The 17,020-nt window shown below is 47.8% G+C and overlaps 1 long non-coding RNA gene across 3 annotated transcripts; it reads right to left on the bottom strand.

Moving 5' to 3' along the window:
- Positions 1 to 8,287: 8,287 nt before the first annotated feature.
- Positions 8,288 to 16,125, bottom strand: LOC137858742 (uncharacterized). 3 transcript variants are annotated; one of them, XR_011097968.1, is made up of 4 exons: positions 15,083 to 16,125; positions 13,721 to 13,784; positions 12,826 to 13,391; positions 8,288 to 12,722 (listed from the first exon to the last, which is right to left on the bottom strand). It is a non-coding gene; the product is annotated as an uncharacterized lncRNA (long non-coding RNA). The 3 variants fall into 3 exon arrangements; XR_011097970.1 differs by lacking the exon at positions 15,083 to 16,125 and adding an exon at positions 14,608 to 14,978 and having other exon boundaries at positions 13,721 to 13,779; XR_011097969.1 differs by lacking the exon at positions 15,083 to 16,125 and adding an exon at positions 14,275 to 14,594.
- Between the last annotated feature and the right edge of the window lie 895 nt (positions 16,126 to 17,020).

Genomic DNA, 17,020 nt, shown 5'->3' with positions numbered 1-17,020 from the left:
TGCCACGGGCACCTATCCGCAGGGCTGGCAGCCGGCTGCCGAGGAGGGGAGCACTGCGGGGTCGGGGCAGTGCCCACCCGGGGGATGTGGGTCCCCAAAGGGGATGTGGGGTGCAGGCAAGGGCAGGGACCCAGGCTGGAAAGTGCCGTGGGGAGGGAAGGTGTCACGTCGGGAGAGTCCGGAGGGTCCCTGGCAATGGGCTGGAGGAAGCATGGCCAACGGTTGGAGCAAGGAGAATGGGCCCTGCAGAGGAAAGGGCTGATTTGGGCACTCTGAAATACTGATATATTTGAGAGGGGTTTACCATGTGTGTGGCCCCTGCTCATTACGGACTGTGCAAATTACAAATGAAATGGGTCGTTCCCTTCTCTCTCAGCCAGGGCCCCATGGCTGATGCTCGAGTTTGCCTCCTCGACGCCCAGAAGCCCGTCTCACCTCCTTCCCCACGTCCTCCATCGTTTAAGATGTCGAACTATAGCGATATGGCCATTTAAATAAAAAAGGGCAAATAAAATGCTGAGAGTCAGTTTGATCTAACTCAACCTTTTCAAATGACTACACTAATTTTCGACATATGAATTTAACTGTGTGTTTGCCCCCCAATAAACAGGACGAATAAACACTATATCATTTTTACACTTGAACTGTATTATGATTTTAATGCAGGCTCAGGTGAGACGAGGTCAGAGGATACAATTAAATGGATCTGGTACCATCTGGAGATTAGGGTCTCTTTAACCATGCTTGGGTGATTTATCCATCAGCAACTCATGTAGTGCTTCATAAAAATTGGTATCTGTTTAAAAAGAGATGTTCAAATACAGTGTGTTTTTAAAATTAGAGACTAAAATATTGTGCAGCTGCAGGCAAGCAGTTTATTTCTTATCCACTGAAACAGAAATTCCCGTATAGGAATAAAGCTGCTAATTTAAATCGACTGCACTTACTGGTATTTATACAAGGCTTCTTTGTGCAGGGCAAAAGAAAAACAACAACAAAATCCCACACCCTTTTCAGTGACTGCCTAATGAGGCAGACTTCAAGGGGCTCAGAATTCCCTGAGTGAGGGATGATTACCTGCTTTCCTAACGGGGGTGGGGGTGTCTTCGGTACTCATCGTTCCCACCTTCAGCTCGGTGATAGCCCTTCTTGAAACCATTAAGGAGGGTGTGCCACAAGGGCAGCTTTATTACGGCAAACAAAAGTTGTGAGCCTTCTACTACATTTTATTGCAAGGCTGCAAGTAATAGTGTATGGCATTCGACAGAATTTATTTTGTAATAAAACAAAATGGGTGTAAAATCAAATATTTAAACTGTCAAGTTTCAAAGCAAATGAGTAGCTAAAACTCAGTTTAATAATTGATCCATCAATGTGCGGATCAAAAGCTAAGGCCAAAATTAAACAATTATTTTTCTGAAATTATATTTGATTAAAAATTTCCTGAAAGGAAAACAATTCAGCCATTCTTCTGGACAGTAATTTATACAGTTTAGTGATCTCGCTGTCAATAATATACAAATAGCACTAATATATTACTATAATGCTTCATTTTCATTAAGACATCTGCCAAGATCTCAAAAACCTTTTCCATTTGGGACTTGACTTATAATTGCATAATCCCTTGGGGGAGCTTCAATATTATTTTAATCAATTTTAACCACAATACACAATATGGATGATTACATTGCAATGTCATTTCCAAAGTTACTTTCCCCCATTACTCATTTGCAAGAGGAGAGGACACTAGAAATATTTGTGAAACGTAATCCAGTAGGGAAACAAACGACGAGCATGCAGAATGCATTTCTCTGTCTTTCAGAAGGATGACAGAGCGAATAAATACAAATGTCCATCTGCCAGGGGATGCAGTGCCTGCCATGCTCAGTCCTGTGCCTGACCAAGACTGGGGCCGGCTGCTTCTTGCTGCCCTCCTGCTTCTTCTGGCCCCGTCCCATGCCAGCAGTGCCGGTGTGTACCAGCGTCACCAGCCCGACCAAACGGAGCTCGTCGCTCTTTTTCCTCTTCTAGGGCTGGCATGGGATGCCAGAGGGTGGTGGACAAGGCACCGGGAGGGAGCCGTGCCCGCGGGGCTCAGCTCAGCCACCGGGGAGGGAAACCAGCAGAGAGGGAGGGTGCTCCAGGGGCACTGCTCCTGCACATATTTAACGTGCCAGCTCCCACGCAGCCCAAAACCGCCGTCAGACGTGACCTTGGCAATATTACAGTGGTAATATTTTCACAAGCATGACCTCCTCCAAATCTGGGTCTCCAATATATTCTGAGCAAACATACTTTCCTCCCTGTCAGGCATACTGTAGATATCTTCTTTCTCCACCTGTTTTTGCCTGAGTGAGCGTATTCCTTGGATATATTTCAGTCTTTCAGATGAGGCACATTATGCACACATGCTATGGATGGAGAAGTGACAGCTGTATTTTAATTGTCGCCACTAGGCTGGATGTGGTTTCTTTATCAATTTTGGTGTTAATCTTGGAGAAGATGTTATTTAAAGTAACAAAAAAAAGTTATTTAAAGTATTTAAAGATGTTATTTAAGAGTAACGCCTTGATAGATGATTTTCTTTTAATTTCCAAGGGGTTCCTTGTCAATGTGCTGATTGCAGAAGGCATGGAGCCGCTGCCCGGTGCAGCAGGTGACAAGGGGGTGGTTCCTTTGGGAACAGCGGGCTGGTGACACCATCGCTGGGAGTGAGGTCCCTCTTGCACAGAAGGATGGAATCGATGTCTTCTCTGTGTGAGCAAACAAAACCAACATGCCCGGAAACGGTTTAAGTATGCGTTGAATAATTTCTGTAATGATTTGCAATAAATACATTTTGCTGCTGTGAAGCCATAGGGCATGGAAAGCAACAGCAGAAATAAGCTCTCCTCCCCTTGCCCATCAGAGATGGTCACTGGGGTCTTCTGTACACCCCAGAGAGCTGCACCATCCATTACCGACATATTTGCCATTAATAGGCAAAAATATCCAATCTGAATGAATCTTTTAAAATCACTTTAATCTAGAGCTCAGGTCCAAAATCAACCAAGGGCTCTTTGTCTGCATTAAATAATTTCCTGGTGTACTTAACAAATCTCAGAAGTGTCATCTGTAGTATAAAGTAAAAACTACAATGACCCCTGTAGCATAAATTCATCCCCTACAATTGTCTGCCAAAACCCTCAAAAACTGTAAAAAAAAAATTAACACCAAAGTTATTAATGGATGTCAACCCAATCCACCACATTTAAAAACAAGGACTGTTTGTAAAAGTTACATTGCAGTCTGGAACCAGGGAAAAACATTGTTCTTTACTTCAAATTATAGATTTAGAGGGCTCTGCAGCCAAGGGGTACTTCCTAGGTGAAAAGGAGATATTCTGTATGAGCCAGCACTGAAGTCAGGTGCTGCCTGTCACCACAAGAAAAATATAAGAATCATTTTTCCATGTTCTTTAAATCAAGGGAGGACTCAGAACGATCAGGAACTTTCCTCTGTGTGGTTTGTTTAAGCCAAAGCCACGATGCATTGCATCAAGGAGGCCCGATGCTGCCCATCTTACGGGACTGCCGAGCTGGTGTTCAGATGAACCAAAATGTGAGAAAGAGGAATCAGTTCTGCTGGGAGAGAGAAAGGCTCATCTTTTCTTCAGAACTGATGGAAAAATAGGACTGGGAACTTAAAAGCAGTCAGAAACTTGCTCATTTGGGGTTTTCCTAAGTGCTTCCAGATACAGTAGCCTGTGGATCAGGTTTGAGCTCATTTTAGGACTTCTCACCTTTGCCAGTATGAAATGTGTCACCTTGTCCATCGTTTCATCTAGCAGACTGATAGCAGGCTTGTTTTTTTCAGTGCGATGACAACATCGAACGCTTCTGTTCTCCTGATGTCGGTGCTGAATCCTGCATATCTCATTAAAACTCCAGCTGAAAGGAACTGAGCTGGCTAAATGCTTATTAGTCTTTTTTGGAAAGTGGAATACCTATTTTTATTTTTGCGTGTGTGAGAAGCTCCCTAAATAAAACATAATACCTAATTATTTAAAACAAGCATGCAAACTGAAAACTTGTGCAGCATCTCCACGATGACATGTGTGGTTTGGTTCCATAAAACATTTCATTCTCAGAGAACAGTTTCATTGATAAAATAATTCATTTTTTATTATGGCAGTCAGCACTTAAGAAAAAAAAAAAAAAAAAAAAAAAAAAAAAAGGAGCTGTTTTGCAACATGGAACATGAAAAAAAAGGAAACTTTCAGTTCCGGCAAAATGCTTTCAGCCCACCCAGTGCTCCGGGAGTGATGCAGAGCGTGACCACAGCTCCCTGGGGACATTCCCTTTCTCCCCACGCCACAGCCCCCTGCCTCCCTGCCTGCCCCACTCCCAGGGCTCAGGCTCACAAAAGGAGAAGTCGGAACTGCTGGGTAAACAGGGAGAAGTCTGTGGTGGCCAGGCAAAACCGCGGAGAAAAAATCATTAAAAAGTCATTTCCATCAAATGGAAGTTTTACGAAAACATTTCTAAACCCAACCCATAGCACTTTGCATAATTCCTTCCTGTTTATGAAAATGAAATCCCCGAGAAATCCGTGCTCGAGCCCATATGGTGGCTGATGTGATATTTGGCATAATCGCTGAGGAAAGCACGGTGCTGCTAATTTGCCTTTCTGCCCCTGGGACGGGTCCCCTGGCCCCGCCGCCTCTCGCTGCGGGGATGTTGGACTTTGTTCCGCCGAGGCTCGGGGCGGGGAGGCCCAGAGCTGAGCCTGGTGCTGTGCTCCCTCTCCTCGCTCCATCCATCTCCTCGCACCTGCTGGGAGGTGCGGACACGTCCCCAGAGCCGCAGCACCAGGGCCAGGGCAGCAGCAGCCCCGGGCCGTGCCGGGGGTGTTCAGGAGCTGAACGGGGGCTGAGGGTGCCCAGCCCCGTGGCCACGCTGCTGCCGAGCTGCCACGACAAGGGTTAAGGGAGTTTTGACGATTTTACTGCATGAACACTGTCGGCGAAACGCATTTTGAATCCCTGTTTAAAAGACATGTAATTGCCTCAGATTCTTTATATTATCATAACTCTTCAGAACTGATTGATTTTAGGTTTATGGAAAAATATGCAAATGCGCAGAGAACGACACACATTCCTCATCGCGGGCATAAAAGCAGTTCACAGAGAATCCGTTTGATTGAGTTTGATTACTGAACAAAATCTAATTATTTTAGATACACGTTCAGGCTTTTCTGGAGAGGCGTGCTGAAGAGAAGAAATATTTGGTATACGTGAGTGCTGTTTGCCTGCTCAGGTTTGTTTATTCACATATATTTTGACAGTCCAGAATTTTAAATAATTGATACCGGCGTTCATTCTTCAGCGTCAAAGAAACAAACCTAATTGCACGAGGCGCGGTGCTGACGTGCTCGTGCGTGCGTGCCCTGTGTGCCCTGCGCCTTCGGCGGTGCCTCTGCAATGCCTTCTGTGTCAGACCGGACGGGCCTGGCGTGTCGTGTCGTGCCGTGTCGTGCCATGTCGTGTCGTGTCGTGCCATGTCACATCGTGCCGTGCCATGCCGGCAGCTCCGCCACAAGGAAGGGAGCGCGGCGAGGCGGTGCTGTCCCGCGTGCGGCTGTGCCGTGCTGGCAGGTGGGGAGCCGCCGAGCCAGGGCCTGCGAGCCTTTTAAAGCAGCTCTGAATAATTAGCAAATCCCTCCTTCTCATAAACAATTATCATCCTCTCCCAATTACCTACTCAATTATGAGCTACAAAGTCTCTCGCGTTGAATTAAACCGTATGTTTTCCACAGGCACTTCTAGTAGGAACACTCCTGTGCGCCTGCTCCCCGCTGCACAAACTTTTTCTCCCCCAGCTCCCCCCTGACAGACCTTCTCTCCTGCACCAAGCAGCAGCATGAAGCAGCAAAACCCACGCCAGGAGGGCCGTATCCACCCTGTGCTTAGCCAAGTCCTGAAACTCCAGCCCTCTCCTTCTTCCTTTTTCTTTCCCCTGCACTGGATGAATCAGGTGCTAACTTTGGGCGTTTTCTCCAGCTCAGTAGGCTGGCATGTCTCCGGGGCGCAGGGAATGCAGAGATGCCACTGCAGGTGTCCATCTCTGGACAGACTTCAACAATTACAATTATTAAGCATCAATATTGTGCCATCAAAACCCCCCATCCTTACATGTGGGCCTCGCTGAGGTCAGCATCGAGAAAGGGCAGGCTCTTCCCCTGTCAAGAACAACAGGAACAGCATGTTCTTTGGTCACTAACCCTTTTCTTTTCTCGGTAACCGTGAACGTTTATCATCCACCCGAGTCATTTCCCCTTGCCTTTCAAGAGAATTTTTCCGAGTAGCTGAGTACCGCTGTTGGGTGCTGTTGGGACATGAGGGCTGCCCGCCCCTTAAGGAAATTGCTATGTGATAATTAGGTGTAGAGCCCCTCAGATATACCCTGTTATCAAATACAAAAGCATTACTTATGCATTCTGCTGTGAGACCCATCATTAATTAGGAGTTTTACATATTAATTGCAACACAGAAAAAAAAAAAAAAAGGCAGTTTTCCTCTCTTTGTGAAGCGCTGAGGGATGCTGAAGGTGCATGGCTGCACTGAGAAAAGCGGGGTGGAAATCTCTGGCCTTTGGGTACAGCGGTGGGACGATGGCCTCGGTGAGGCAATGCCGGGGCTGGCAGTGGGCAGGCGGTGTGCCTGGCGGCGTGGGCACGGAGCCCACCCAGACCCCGGCACTGCCACGCTCCCCACAGACCCTGCACCCCCTGCACGCTGCCTGCACCCTCGCTGCAGCCGAGGCAGGCTGGTGCCCACACCTGAAGGCTATTGCCAAGGAGAAAACAAATCACACGGTATGTCAATAAGTGTTTGCACTGCATCATCTGTGCCAAAAACCTAACTCCATCTCCTCCACTTCAGTACGAATGAGAATTTATATGCAACTCCCCACTTCAGGTGGGCAATCCAAAGAAATTAACCTCAGGAGAAAATTGCTTTTTTCTGGCTTAACACATAGCTTATTATCATGTCAGGCAGAAGAGACAGTGGGGAAAATGCAAAATCACAGACCTGATACAACAGTGCATCCATACATTCACAACTCAAGAACCATTTATTAGGAGAAACGTTTAAAATCAGAAGAGCAGAGTTCATTCTTTATGGCAGCAGGCAGAGACTAGCAGTGAATCCTGTGGGCTAATAAAAGGCTGCAAAACTTCAGCCCCAAATAGTATGTCTAGGGGAGAAGATGTACTTACAGTGCCAGCACTGACTTACAGACACGAGGCTGTTTTCTGCAAACACCCCAAAGCACTTTACAGACTCGGCAAAGTTTCCTGCATCAGGAAAAATAAGAATGAGAGCGAGTGAGTGCAGGTCACCTGATGACACGAGTTGCATTTATGCAATCAATCGGGATATCTATCACGATAAGCTTGCTGCCACTGCTAACCAGAAGGCTAACCAGCAAACGAGGCTTACAGCAGGGCTCTGAGGCAGGCAGAGCTGAGGACACGGGATGAGTGGGGAGGAAGTTTGCTCTCCAGGGGCTCGAGGGGGGTTTCTCCCCGCAACACACCCAGCCTGAATCCAGACATTCCAACAGAAACCATTTCTGTGGTGTGTGCCTGGGAAAGGGATGGGGAACGTGGGTACAGAGCCGTGCAGTGCTGTTAGGTGGTGCAGGAGCAGTGCCCTGCCTGCTGCTGGAGGGGACATGTCCAGGGTTGCACACAGGCCATGGTGAGGGCAGGAAAGCCACGGTGCTGCCCGCAGCAAGGGGACAAGCCCATGGGCACAGAGGGAAGGTGAAAAGTGCCTGACCCACAGCCAACCAGGCTCCTGCAGCCCAGGCTGGCAGCAGGGCACAGCCAGAGGCGATGTCCCTGCTGTGCACGGCATCGCTCCTCGCAATAATAAGCCACGGGTGTTTGGCTTTCCTAACAGCCTAAAAGGGAAAGCTTGACCTCCACGGTGCCGGCGGAGCTCGTTTATCCCCAAACATGTGTTGAGGGCTGGATACTGGCTAAACAAACTCGGCTCTCCTGTGGTTTGCCCGCCGGTAGGGCTGCAGGCACACGGTTGTTTCTTTCCGTAGGCACTTCAGCAAACGGCGCGAACAGCTCACCAGAGGAAAGTTGTCACATTCACTGATTCATCAACACTTCTCCGGCGGCAGCGGTACCTGTGCCATCTGTGTTGAGCACTTACAAAGAAACCTCTCTGCAACTGCCATACAAATCAGGGGCACCATCAAGGTCACCCTGAAGGGAATTTCGGGACACAGCGAAGATGTTCGGCGGCGCGGCGGTAAGCAATAACAGCATCCCCGCGCACGTCCTGCCGCATCCCCGCCTGCTCCGCCCCAGCCTGGAGCAGCCCGGGCCCCGCTGGGAAATGTGTATTATGCCTGGGTTAATTTACTGATTAATCTCTAGTCAGTGGTTTGTGCTTTCCCCAGATGGCCAATTAAAATTTACAACTGGCAGAGCAGTGCCCTGTTGGCAGGCTGCTGCGGGGCCGCGGCTGCAGGCAGCGACAGAAGGCGCGGGCCCGCTTTGCCTCTCCTCCCTTGCTGGTGGGGCAGGCTCGGGGTGCTGGCAGGCTCGGGGTGCTGGCAGGTTTGGGATGTTGTCAGGTTTGGGGTGCTGTGTGGCATGACCCCCACCTGGCCCCAGGACAGGGCACCCCGTGGCCGGGCACCCCAAGCACCCCGCTGTGGTCCCTGTGGGCACATGGGACGCACACAGCTGGCTGCGCGAATCACACCGCAGCGTGTGGGGCTGGCAGTGAGGAATGCTGTGATGTGTACAACGGATGGCACGCTTTTACAGCAGGAACGGAAGGAAAACAGAGAATTTTGTCATTTGGCATTCTGTACGGACGATGCTGGAGCATCCAACTACATAAGCATAGCGCAAAGCAGAAGCAGGCTATTGCATGAGTCTTTGTTCAAAAGTTACTTGTGCATGGGAGTCACCTAGGCTGGAAAACTCCAAAGCAAATTATTAATTGAGGCCAACTGATTTCCTGAAGAGCCCAAACACAGCCATGATGATGGGTGATGTCGCGACAATTTGCTGTTTTCAATAACTGTCCTCATAGCTCAGAGCAACACTGAGAAATCTGGGAAGATATATTGTGAAAAAATGCTGCTTCTGCAAGTGCTTCCAGAAGATACCACCGTTCAGTATTTCAGAGCAAAATTTCCCTGCTGCTGCTTTTTTTTTTTTTTTTTTTAAGAAGACTTCATGAATATTGATGGTAAACATAATAACAGCAATACTCAGGAGTATAGTCAACTCTTGCTGTACAATTCACATAATTCCCCTTAAATTAATGGCAGTTACATGTGTGCCCTGGATAAAGACTGCACCCCCATGCAAGCAATACCGAACCTTCAGCTCACTCTACAAGAACACAGCAAAATGCCCGCTGCCTGTCAGACAGGCAGAACTGCAGCATCAGGCACCCTTGTAATTGTTTTGAATTTTCCTTTTTCTTTTTAAGGTTGAATTTTCTTATGTTGAATCGCCTGTACTTTTATATGCTCCTGCTCCACGTAATCATTGCCTCTGTAAGGTAAGCACCTGAGCAAAACCCGCTGTTGATTACATTCACAAACTCCCAGACAAACATCTTTTCCTCCCACCTCTTCAGCAAACCTCCCTGTAGGGCGAGGGCAGCCCCTGGATGCCAGCACCCCACCAGGACGGGGCAGGGCTGTGTGACCAGCCCTCCACCCAGCCCTGCGGGCTCTGCATCCCTGGCGTCATCGTGCTCCTGTAGCACAGCTGCCTGCTACAGGGACTGGAGTATTTCTTGATGCCCACAGTGTTTTCCCCAGTCTCACCCCACTGCGAGCTGCCCAGCTGCTGTGAGCTCGTCCATCAGGACGGCACTGGCATCATGAGGGCATCTTGGAGTCCTCCTTCAGCACAGAGGCACTTACAATGCTGTGGAATTGCTCTCCCAGCACTGACTGTGGATGGTTCACCCCAAATGTCTGATTTTCAGTATCTATGATGGGAACCCCACCACAGAGGTGCTCAGCTCATGTGCTGAAAGACACGATGGGAATGAACGGGTTGCTGGCGGTGGGTAGCCTTTGTTAGAGATGTGTCTCGTCTTTCTCTCTGCCAAATTTCTTTTCACTTCTTATAAATCTTAATGGTAATTTTTTAAAACTTCTTAATTTTATGGGCTTGTTGAACTGCAGTTGGCTAAATCCTGCATCACTATTTCTCTTCTCTTGTAGGATGAGAACATAAGCACTCCGGCTGAGGTAAGCACATGTGAGAATCTCAGATCCACAGCCTCCTCTGAAATGAGCATTGTGGCAGTATTTTCCTCTGACCTGAAATCACTGGAACAGTGCTGGAAAACAACACAAAAGGGGGATGAACATGGTTCTTGTAAGCATTTGAGATTCAGTATCAGAAGACTTTTTGTACTGGGCTCCCTTTCCCAAGGCTCTCCAAGGAGTAAAGACGGAACTACCAAACACAAACATCCAAGAGCTGGAGTGGCAGCTGAGCAGCGTGCCTGGGCTGCCACACTTCTACAGGTCCTGCAGGAAAAGCATGAGCCAAATTCCTAGGCTCTGCAATACCTCTGGATTTTCCTTCTTGAGACAACACGCGCTGTGGTGACCAGGCCTTGGCAGCGAGGGGTTTCTGGCTGCGAGGTGCATCCAGGGTTTCTGTGTGATGCCCAGGCTCGGGGCCAGGCTGGTGTGCTCTGTGTCTGCACGGCGGTGGTGCGTGCTTTGCCACCCCTTAGCCAGAGAAGGCAACTTGCAGAGATGAAAAAGCACATTGTACTGCACACTAATGAGCTGGTTCAGAAGTGCTGTGCTTGTTCCAGTTTCCAACACCTTGGCATACAAACACGTGCCCACACAGACCTGTATCTGTCCCAGAGGCTGAGACCCAGCCCTGTGCTCCCAAGTGCTCCTGCAGGCAATGTCAGCGGGGGAATCGGGGCCGGGCACCACCACAGTGCCTGGTTTGAGGATACCTTTGCTCTTGGGCTGGGCAGGGTGCTGGGGAGGTGGCAGCAGGGCTCAGGAGCCTGGCGGTGCTGCCTCTGCCTTGCCAGCCCTGCACCAAGCCCTGCCGCTGCCTGCACCTCCCGCTGCTGCAGTGTGCCCTCAATTAGCCTCTGTAATTGCAGTGCGCTGGGTGAGGAAGCAGCCTGCTCCCTGCGAGCCCCCACGAGCACGGCCATCACCCTCACAAAGCACCCAGTGAGGGCTGGAGTGAGGCTGACAGCAAACCCTGTGCCAGGCATGTCCCGCAGGGGAGAGCAGAGCTTGGAAAAGCAGCAGGGGATTACCACTGCCACAGCATCCAGAGTGTGCAACGCTCCTCAAACTTAGTGCCACAAGCAGCTCCACTGCATCCAGCCCGGTGAGAGCAGTGTGGGAAGGCAGAAGCTCCACAGCAGGCAAGCACGGAGTGGTTCAAAGAGAAGTGAACACCGGGAGCTGGAGTTGAGCAATAAAAAACAACGGGCTGAAATTCAAAACACTTTTGTTTTGTGGAGCGTTCCTAGTGGTCTCCCACGGGATGTGGTGGAAGCTGCATCCCCTGAACAGCTGAAACTGTGCTGAGGGGGGCACTTGTTCCATCTCTGGAGAGAACAAAGCTGCACGGGCAAGGACAGCAGGAAAGCAGACCTAATAAGTCTATTCTCAGCTAATTTCTGACTGCGGGAGTTTCTGACTTCTTGTTTGTAAGTGGTTTAGAAATGAGAAGAGGCTCCATGTGGTCCCAGCACCTGCTTCCCTGAAATTCTCACGGAAGAGGCAAAACTTCTGCATGCTGCAGCTACACCAACAGCAAGGCCTGGCTGAAGTGGAGGGGCGTTGGACGTGTCCTGTGAAATGCTGGACTGCATGGCCCACACAGTGCTTGGCTGTGGCCTTTCTGAAAGAACACTTGACTTGGTGACACGACAGGAGCAGCACACGGGCAGCAGTGCCAGTGCCAGTGTGCTCTTTGCTGTTGGACCTGATCCTGCCTGGCTCTGAACATGAGGGAGGAAAGGGAGACAATACAACAAAACACAGGCCTTCTGTTGTCCTCTCATTGTCTCTTTAACACGGTGCAGCTTTCTGAGAGCCAGGAGGGCAGGATCCGTCAGTCAGTTCAGGCAGCTGAACTGAGAGGATGCGCCTGGCCCGAGCCCCGGCTGCCTCGTGAATCACAGGCTCCTATTTTCCCCTTTCTCTTTACGGGTAAAGAAGATCAGTATTTTGGAAAAATCCAACACATGTTAATATCATGACCTGCACGGTTACTGTCAATAGAGATGGGCTGGTGATCTTTAAAAGGAGATTTTCTCAGGGTGAAGGACAAACATGACATTAGAGTCATCAAACTCCCTACCTGACAAGGACATATAAATTGTAAATGGTCGGGGGCACGGAGATCAGGTTGTCTTTCTTCCAGATGCTTCTCTGCCACAACAGGGATCTGCCACCTCTTATCTGCATCTCGCTCAGTGCCAGCAGCGGGGAGAGGAACAATTAATGGCAAGTTGCACCCTGCTGCCCACTGCTGCCCGCGGCTTCCAGGCACCAAAAGGGCAGGCTGTGCCTGACACAGGCGGGCAGAGGGTGAAGACTGTAGCTGCAAGAGGCACGGAGTGTTAGGGCCTGATCCTGTACCTATTCACACGTTAGGCACCCTCCTGGCCACTGGTGAAGCCGGAATTCCTGAAAGAGAGGAAAATATTTTATTTATTTTTGTAACCTGTTCATTTATGTGCTTGTTTAGGCACACGTTCAGTTGCATTCAACCAAGAACATTTCAATTTACCTTTTAAGAATTTCCTTCCAGAACAGCATAGTTGGAAAAATTTGGATTTTTGTAGTATCCCCGAGCAACCAGCCCGAGCAGCCCTGACAAGTTCAGCTCCGGCTGGGTTAGATTTATGTGCACAAGATTAAGTGACCCTTTCCTGAGAAGAAAGGAATCTACTAGGTAGGAAACAAAGAGAAAGCGAGGAGAGCAGGACTTTTATCATCCTGTTCTTACGCACTGTAAGCAGAGGCACGCGGTGCTGTGGAGAGAGGCAAAGCCAAAATGTGGAATAAGAGCAAAGCCTGCCCGTCCATCCTCCAGATGATATGCAGGGGGGCAGCGAGCTCTGCACCAGGACCCCTTTGGCCACCCTGCACCTCACCATGCCCTGCAGGGGGGCCTCTCCTGCACCTCCCCGAGGAGATGAGCATCTGGGGGGGCTCACCTTTGGCCTCCAGGGCCAGGGGCCTCCTCCCCCCGATGCCCTGGGAAGGGGAGAATCGTCCTGCCACAGGGCTCAGGTTTGATGAGGAATTAATCCGGGCTCCCAGCCCTCGCAGCCGTGAGCCAAACGTCTTTATCTGCCATGTAAATGCAATAAAAGGAAATACGCACAAGATTACAGAATTTACAGCCTTGAAAGGAACAAAATCGTATAAAGTGTCACTTCTATATAAAAATGTTGTCTCCGTCTTCAACATATGTAGCCCTCCCCGCAAAAATGTGTATCTTATATAAGTCTTGTGGATGTCTCATGTATATCTATGTGTATATATATATATATATATATACGTATTTTCTAAGGAATTACATCAAAGGACATCGTGGTCTTCATTCTCCCAGATCTGGCAACTTATCAATGCTATCCACATTTAATTAGTAGACATTTCTTTTCCGTGAGCATATTTACTTGAATTCCTTGTTCCTACGGCAACCCAGCGAGTGCTACAGCTCCAGGAACAGTCTAGACTAACCTAAAAAAGAATGGAGATTAAAGAGCAAGCTCAATATTAAGATTATGCTGCAAAGCCTGAGCTTGGTGAGAGCAGCATTACAAAGCAGGCTCCGATAAGACTCTTATTTCAAGGAGCCTATTTATAGCATTGCAGATTTGTATTTATTCAAGGGTACCTATAGTATACAGGCTGCGAGAGACGACTCATTTAGCACTAAGTTCTCAGTAATTGGCTATCAACTCAGGTAAGGGATTTTTTTTTTTTTCCTAATAATTACAATCCATTTTCATTTTAAAATACCTACCAAGGGAATAGCTAAGCAATATTCACACCATTTCTATTTACAGATGCTCTCCTTGCTGATGTAGTTGTAGTTTTAAAGCATACAAAATATCTAAATTATCTAATGGCATTGCAGCTGTTCAGAACAGAAAATATTCTTTAAAAGAAGACACACATTACCACTTCTTATTTACATTCTTACCATTCTTAAATAAGCTTTCCTTACCTAGTGTGAGTGATGAATACAGCTATAAGAAGACTGATACAAGATAAATATACAGCACTTAAGTCCTTTTGTTATTTCCTTTCCTTTCTTTTTTTTTTTTTTTTAAGTTTTTAAATGCCCCTTCTTTTAGATTCAGAAAGGAAAATGAAGAATAAATTTAAAAAAGAGAAAAGGGCCACTTATCAGTTACAGAGAAAACCATCTCATTATCTCATTTGAAGATTTTTATTATATGTGGTATTCTGATTCTTTTAAGTAAAAAAAAAAAAAGTGCATTCTAACTAGTCTCATGTCTTTTGCTTTAAATCCTCTTTGCACAATTTAACTTCAGACAAGATAGATCTGTTACAAGATACCTACAAACTGTTAAAGAAATTCTTACACAGACACCCAAAATGTATTACGGACTTCAGAGGTTAAAATTTATATATATATTTTTATGGGTGAAAGTTTAAGGCATTCATAGGGGAAGATCTCTCCAATCAGCATAATAAGGACAAAGATGTTAGGAAGCCTCTAAATTACCTGGTGTGGAGGAAGGAAGTGAAACTCTTCCCACCTGACCTTTCAGCACTGTTTTATTAACTCTAGGTTGCAAGCAACAAGTTTAACCGAGGGGTTTCTAGGTGGTGGCTGCCTTTGTGTTCAGACTTTCAGTGTAGAAAATGTTTTAGTGTCAGTCATCCGATTTGGAGACGTCTGCACCAAACTCTCATTGTGCTTGGGCTTAGCTTTTGTCTGCCTTTCACGACTGGTCCTCTCTTTGTGTCAGAGCAAAACACTTAAATCACACCACTCTAACACGTACCTTGCCGGCACGCAAGGAGCTGCGAAGCCATCAGAAAAGCAGGTGTGAAATACCCCTTTGGTAAGCAATCACTGGGAGGTAATTGACTGTATTTATCCTTTTAATGCCATGAGTTTAGAGTCAAAAAAACACTACTTTTACAAAAATAACTTTCAGGTGCAATCAACTAATGCAAACACATTCAGAAATCTTTTAACTCCCTTTTGCTTGCGAAGCAATGGGAGATAAGAGATTGTATTTCTTATGCATTATTGCCAGCTTCCAAAGCTTTAGTTTCCCTGCAAATATTAGCCATCAAATGAATTAATTAATCTCCACAACCCAACAATGGCGCGCTTTCCTCTGTAGTCTGTGACCTGAACCCAGCAATCCTGTGTGTCCTCCTGCGCTTGTCTGAAGTGCGTTTTAATACCAAAGAACACAACAACTTAAATGCCATTCCCTGGTTTTATGAAAAAGCAATATCAGAGAGTAAATAGGGCAAATACCAACAAGGAGGGACACACAAGTTGAATCGAACAATAAATTCAAATAATATCACTAAATCGAAGAGGAGAGGCAGTGTCGGTAAGCTCCTTTCTCCCGGTGAGTTTTCTGGAAACTCTGGGAGCCGAGCAAAGGTCTGAGCACCCCGCTCCCCTGCTTTCACAACAACAATCAGGACTGGACTGAACCTCTTCAAATAATTCTTCAAACAGAGATAAAGCATAAAAGACAGAGAAAAAAAAAATCCAGCATATTCTTTTGCAACCGGTAATAAGCTTACACTTGCAATAGACTTGTTAAATAATTAGAGTTAAATTACCTCCTCTCCTACCACCACCCTTCTCAGCTTTTCACTTTGAAGTCTCAGTTTAGTGGAGAGGAATCAGTGAAGGAACACACGGGAGAGGGCTGGCTGGACCACCAGCCCTCGCTCACGATGGGTTTGTGCCCTGGTGGCTGCGTGTGTGGCCGTGGAGCGCTGCAACTCGCCCGCGGCTCCCGGGCACAGCTCCACACGGGCACACGGCTGTACCTGGCCCTGCCCCAGGCCCCGCACACGCGTGACACACGCACACCCTGCACACGCGTGCACACGCACCCCCGGCCCCGGCTCTGAAACAGAAGGCACAGAAAAAGGAATTGAGATTTGCAGATCTGATAATGAGCCAGTTAATGACATAAATGATACCTCAAGAACCTCACTAAACCATCCAGGTCCTACAATTTAATCTGTAATAAATACTCCTGCATCATTGCGAGATGGCTGCTCATAATGGCAAATGAAATATGCTGGTATGATAGGTACAATAAATCTGGATTTTCCTATGGTTCCCTCAGGCTAGAACAATATGTAACCAGAGTGCGCACTGTCAGGATGAGCAGATCTCAAAGCCATCATAAAATCTAAATGGGGACTAATTAGGAGGCCCTTCCCTTCTAGAGTTACTATTTCTATTGACATTTTCCATGCATGAGCCCCTCCATAACATCATAAGTCACCAAGATAAGAACTCCCTAGATTATAGGGAAAAAGCTTTAATGGAGAAGTTGAACTCAAAGGCGATGCATAAATTTTCCTTCTGATACCACGGGAAGTCTGTGTTCAGTACTTTCTTTACAAACTTTCCTCCCTGGCCCCGGCTGTGGCTGCGCCACCCCCAGTGCCCCGGGAGGTGCTGCTGTGGTTGGGGTCACCGGCACCCCCAGGGCCCTTGGGTGCTGAGCTGCCCGAGGGACGGGCTGCTGGGGGCGGGGGGCACACACCAGCCCTGCTCCAGCCCCAGACCCTACATAGGGGGTTTGGAGCACCAGGGACTCCCCCTGGCCGGGCGGAAGACACACGCCGCAGAAAGCAAGATTTATTAGCTGTTTACAGCAGACTTTACGTTCAATTTTCCCTTGTCACATTCGCACAAAGTAATTGCCCTTGTGTGTACGTGCATATTCCTGTTT

This window comes from Anas acuta, chromosome 6 (genome assembly GCF_963932015.1).
Source record: "Anas acuta chromosome 6, bAnaAcu1.1, whole genome shotgun sequence".
Classification (NCBI taxonomy): Eukaryota; Metazoa; Chordata; class Aves; order Anseriformes; family Anatidae; genus Anas; species Anas acuta.
The sequence above is the reverse complement of the archived record's forward strand: the minus strand, read 5'-3'. Positions and strand labels throughout refer to the sequence as shown.